Raw genomic sequence first — 6326 nt, 5'->3', positions numbered from 1 at the left:
CCACACTTGCTTTTTGCTTGCCTTTTTTACTTTCTTCACTGAATGCTAAATCTGACCTGCCATTATGATTCTCCAGGTCATCATGAGTTCATAGACACCAAACATGTCTAGGTTCTTTTTTATTTATGTGGTGGAAAAAAATCCAAAGCTTGTTAGAAACAATTGCACCATTTTCCGAGACCAGTAGCGTCTCCATTTTTCGTGATCTCGGGTTGGGTGGAGGCTTATTTTTTGCCTGCCGAGTTGATGTTTTTAATGATACCATTTTGGTGCAGATATGATCTTTTGATCACCTGTTATTACTTTTTAACACAATGTCGAGGCGACCAAAAAAGTAATTCTAGGATTTTGACTTTTTATTGCTACGCCGTTTTCAGATCAGATTATTTCTTTCTGTAGCTTCATAGATCAGGTGATTCTGAACGCGGCGATACTAAATATGTGTATGTCTGATTTTTTTTTATTTTATTTGTAATGGGGAAAATAGGGGGTGATTTGAACTTTAATTTTTTTAATAATTTTTTTTTTTTTTACTTTTGCAGGCGATGATCAGATCGCCTGTGTGTAGCAGAAATGCTCACTTGCTATGAGCGCTCATAGCAATCCAGCTATGACAAACATAGAGGTCTGTTGGAGACCTCTGGTTGTCATGCCAACCCATCGGTGACCCGCAATCACATGACAGGGGTCACCGATGGATGGCATTTCCGGCACGCTTCCAGTAAACACGAGTTAACAGCCGCGGGTGGATCGTGATTCCACTCGCAGCTGTTAGAGACACAGGTCAGCTGTTCAAAATGGGAAATACGTGAGCTTAGCGCCGGAGCCCACGTCAAAGGGAGGGACACGACATGCGCCTTACTACTACGGCGCATATTACACTGTGTTCCAAATTATTATGCAAATTGGATTTAAGTGTCATAAAGATGTTATTTTTTGTTTTTCAAATAAACTCATAGATGGTGTTGTGTATCAGGGCTCTTTGGATCACTGAAATCAATCTCAAATGCCTGTGATAATTAGTTTACCAGGTGAGCTCAATTAAAAGAAAACTACTTAAGAATGATGTTCCACATTATTAAGCAGGGCACAGGTTTCAAGGAATTTAGGAAATAAAAAGGATCTTTCTGCTGCTGGAAAGGATCAAATAGTGTAATGCCTTGGTCAAGAGATGAAAACATTAGATATTTCCCAAAAACTTAAACGTGATCATTGTACTGTTAAGAGATTTGTGGTTGATTCTGAGCACAGACATGTTTGTGCTGACAAAGGCAGAATGAGGAAGGTTTCTGCCAGGCAAGTTCATTGGATTAAGAGAGTAGCTGCTAAAAAGCCATTACAAACCAGCAAACAGATATTTAAAGCTGCTGGTGCCTCTGGAGTCCCTCGAACCTCAAGGTGTAGGATCCTTCACAGACTTGCTGTGGTGCATAAACCTACTATTCAGCCACCCCTAAACAGTGTTCACAAGCAGAAATGGTTGCAGTGGGCCCAGACATACATGAAGACTAATTTTCAAACAGTCTTGTTTACTGATGAGTGTCGAGCAACCCTGGATGATCCAGATGGATGGAGTAGTGGATGGTTGGTGGATGGCCACTATGTCCCAACAAGGCTGCAACGTCAGCAAGGAGGGGGAGGAGTCATGTTTTGGGCCGGAATCATGGGGAAACAGCTGGTAGGGCTCTTTAAGGTTCCTGAAGGTGTGAAAATGACCTCTGCAAAGTATATAGAGTTTCTGACTGACAGCTGTCTTCCATGGTATAAAAAGCAGAAACGTGCCTTCAGGAGCAAAATCATCTTCATGCATGGCAATGCACCATCTCATGCTGCAAAGAATACCTCTGAGTCATTGACTGTTATGGGCATAAAAGGAGATAAACTCATGGTGTGGCCACCATCTTCCCCTGACCTCAACCCTATAGAGAACCTTTGGAGTATCATCAAGTAAAAGCTCTATGAGGGTGGGAGGCAGCTCACATCCAAACAGCAGCTCTGGGAGGCTATTCTGACTTCATGCAAAGAAATATAAGCAGAAACTCTCCAAAAACTCACAATTTCAAAGGATGCAAGAATTGTGAAGGTGATATCAAAGAAGGGTTCCTATGTTAACATGTAACTTGGCCTGTTAAGCTATTTAACTCCAAAATATCCTTTTTGCTCAGTGAATCTGACCTCCTAATGCTGCAAATTCCACAAATGAGCATTTTCAGTTCTTTAAAACATATCAAATGTTTAGAAATTCTACTGTGCCTAATAATTTGGAACAGTGCAATTTGAGCTTTTATTCATTTTGGAGATTATACTGTTATTATTGGGAGGTTTCTTCAATAAAATTTGATGTATACTCTAACCGGTGATGACTTTTATTAGACTGACTGTCATTTGTACCGACTATTTAGGAAAATCAGAGAAAAATATCATTTGCATAATAATTTGGAACACAGTGTATGAAGAGGTTAAAAACTTTTTTTTTTACTTGCTTTAATAGTCTTCATGGAAGACTAGAAGTTGCGATAATCCCATCACGTGCTCCACAGAGCAGGGCTTCAGCCCTTCTTTGTGTAGCAGAAATGCTCACTTGCTATAATCGCCGACCACTAGGCGGTGCTCATAGCTATCCGGCTTTGACAACCACAGGGGTCTCCTGCAGACCCCAGGTTGTCATGCCAACCCATTGCCGCCCCCCCGCAGTAATGTGACACGTGGGCCGATGGGTTGGATTAGTGACACGCTTCTGGTGCAGCCATGTTAAGTGCTGCTGTCTGAGATTGACAGCGGCATTAATATGTTAACAGCAGCGGGTGAATCGCGATTCCACCCGCGGATGTTTGGGGCATTTGTCAGCTGATGAAATAAGCTGATATGTGCTGAATAACATGCGGGCTCAGCGCCAGAGCCCGCATGGAATGCAGGGACACTGCCTATGATACACTGTATATACTGAACGTCATATGTCCTGATAGGGTTAAAGGGTTAATTGACTTTGGGCCACTGATGTCACTTGGCCTATTCACAAAGACATTTAATCCTTCAAAAATACGAGTGGTTAATTCTGTAAAAAATTAGGCAATTTATCCACTTTGCTGCCAGTTTTTATGGCCAAAATCAGTTTGGACCAGGCTGGAGTGACGTGCAGCAGCCTTATCTGTGTGTGGCCCATGTGAGATCAGTTGCCCAAAGTCATTTAACTCATTCAAAACACCAGTTACTTTTTCAAATCAGTACAACTTTTTTAGGCCAGTTGTCTAATTTGATGCCCACTGTAATGCCCAGAACCTGTGTGGATTGGCCTGGAGTGAACTGAGTTTGATATATGACATCCCTTTCTCTGTGTTGGCAGTGTCTCGTTGTCATTTAATTCTTTAAATATCCCAGATACTTTTTTTATTTAATGTTAGAGTTGGAAGGAACCTCAAGGGTCATCGTAGCCAACCCACTGCTCACTGCAGGATTCACTAAACCATCTCAGACAGATGTCTGTCCAGCCTCTGTTTGAGTGCATGAAAATTGGCTGTCTGCTTATTTCTGTGCCAGCTGTAATGCCCAGAACCCATGTTGGGTCAGCCTGGAGTATATAAAAAGTGTCAATTCAGCTCACCACTCCTGTGTTTGAGGTTAGTATCCTGGGGAACATCCAGGGTAGACCGTCTGTGGCCTGGGTGGAGTTGGAGTATGCACTGGTCTGTCTTCCTTCCAGGTCAACCAGCTCTCAATGGTCCTAAAAGAGATGGTCTCTGTTGTGAGTTCATTCTCTGGTTCACCAGTTGTGAGTTCTCCTTCCAGACTCCCTCTGGTGGTAACAGGAGGTAGTGAGGCTGATTTGATCGGTGGAGATATGCCACCTGGGAATGAGGATGACGATTGGATCTCAGGAGTCTCAGATTGGATTTAAGACAGCCGACGCCCTATTCAGTTGCTGGTGATTCCTTCTGCTTGTCAGGTCTTGGTTCTCAGCTCTGTTCCAGTCAGCTCAAGCTAAGTTTCTCTGTTATTGTTCACACTTGATTTTGTTGCTCTATTCAGTTTTTTGTGTGGTCAGCCAGCCCCGGCTTGGGCTGTGCTGAATTTCCACTCTTATATATCTGTGTTTGCCAATTGGCTTTTTGTCCCTTACTAGTTCGGTCTCTTTTTACTCTGTCTCAGAATTTTTCAGAGTGCTGATATAGTGGGAGAAGTCTAGTGACTTCAGGGTTAATTTTGTTATCAGAAGTGTTGGACATTATTTTGTAGGGTTTTGGGCAGATTGCAGACAGTGTCTTTCTTTTCCTTTCCTTTCTAGTTAGTTTGGGCCCCATCGTTTGCTCAGCCTATTTTCCTACCTGTGTTTATGTTTTCATCTTGTTTCACCATCAATACATGTGTGGGGGCTGTCTATTCCTTTGGGTTCTGCTCTGGGGCAGTTAGTTTTCCCTTTTCTTGCTTTAGTGTTATTTAGTCCTCCGGCCGTGACGAGGCGTCTAGGTTCATCGTAGGCACGCTCCACGGCTGCTGCTAGTTGTGTGGTAGGATCAGGGATCTGCAATCTGCATAGTTACCAACCTCTCTGGTTTTTCTGGGCTTAGCATGTTTAGGTTTTTTCCTCCTCGGTGACCCATTCACAACAGAATCACCAGCCTTACCGCAGATTCTAAGGTACTCAAAAGCAGGAAAGAGTTGTTAAAAAAAAAAAAGTGTCAGAATTTTTTTTTTTAATATATATATTTTTTCCTCTTTTTTCTCTGGGGCCGTAGGAGGATTTTTTTTTCTTTTTCCTAATGGAGATTAAGCAATTGTCTGATCGTGTGGAGCAGATGGCTGCTGAAGTGCAGGGAATTTCCACCTACCTCATTCAGTCACATGCTGCTGAACCTAAGATCCCTACTCCTGATGTGTTTTCTGGGGATCGGTCTAAATTTCTGAATTTTAAGAATAATTGTAAATTATTTCTGGCCTTGAAGCCTAACTCATCGGGGAGCTCTGTGCAGCAGGTTAAAATTGTCATCTCCTTGCTGCACGGCGATCCCCAGGAATGGGCTTTTTCTCTGACACCTGAAAATCCTATTCTGACTAATGTGCATGCATTTTTTCAAGCCTTGGGGTTGTATGATGAACCTAATGCTGTTGATCCATCTTTTTGGACACCTTCCGCAAGGTGTTCGACGAGCCGGGTCGCCTTGCTTCCACCGCCAAGTCCCTCTTTAATCTCCGTCAAGGTACTTTATCGGTTGGACAATATGCGATATGTTTTCGCACCTTGTCCTCCGAACTTGGTTGGAATAATGATGCCCTCGTAGGGGTCTTTTGGCGCGGCCTGTCCCGTCGGATCAAAGATGAACTGGTGGGACGAGATACCCCTACCATTTTAGAGGACCTCATCGCTCTCGCGACACGCATTGATTTGCGCTTCCAGGAGCGCACCCGTGAGTCAGCCAGAGAGAGAGAGGGCCCTCTCGCCTCTCCTCGTCCACTCGCAGTTCTCATCCGTTACCCGAATTGTCTTCTGTAGATCCCGTACCTGAGCATATGCAGGTGGATCGTCTCGAGATAGCTCAATGGCGTCGTGAGAAGAGCCTGGCACAAGGGCTCTGTTTTTACTGTGGGAATGCCTCCCACTTTCTTCGCTCATGTCCCAGGAGGCTGAGGAAGCTCCTCCGCCTGGGACTGGTAGGAGAGGTCTCCTCAGGTGTATGTGATTCCTCACTTCCCCTATCTGTGTCCGTTTCACTGAATTTTGGTTCCAAGAGATTTTCTGTGGAGGCTATTGTGGACTCGGGCGCAGCGGGTAACTTTATTAGTCTTGAGGCAGTTAAAAAGTTGCGGATTCCTGTCAGATCCCTGGAGACTCCTAGGCTGGTAGTTCCGGTTGACGGTAAGCCCTTGCAGGATACCGTTATCCAGGTCACTGAAGAAGTAGAGCTGCAGATTGGCACAGGTCATCGGGAGAAGATCTTCCACGTATTGTCGACTTCGTCTCATACGCTTCTTCTTGGTCTTCCTTGGTTACGGACTCATGGGCCGACTCTGGACTGGCGATCCGGCGATGTACTCCGTTGGGGACCGTTCTGCCAGAAAAGGTGCTTACTGTTCGTTCATCCGATGAACTCTGCCTGCCCGTCTTCTGCGCCTACAGGTCCGCCGTCAGCTTACCGGTTTATGACTAATGACATTGTCAAGAAGGGGGCTGATCAGTCTCTACTTCAATCAAGCAACCAGTCTATGACTAATGACATTGTCAAGAAGGGGGCTGAGAGTCAGTCTCTACTTCAATCAAGCGACCGGCCCAAGGTAATTACCATGGCTTCCATCAACTTGACGTCGCAGCTTCCGGGAGAGACCTTTATGGC

The sequence above is a fragment of the Dendrobates tinctorius genome, unplaced genomic scaffold (assembly GCF_039654945.1).
Source record: "Dendrobates tinctorius isolate UK_male_01 unplaced genomic scaffold, ASM3965494v1 ptg000160l, whole genome shotgun sequence".
In the NCBI taxonomy this organism is placed as follows: Eukaryota; Metazoa; Chordata; class Amphibia; order Anura; family Dendrobatidae; genus Dendrobates; species Dendrobates tinctorius.
This window is presented reverse-complemented; position numbering follows the sequence as displayed.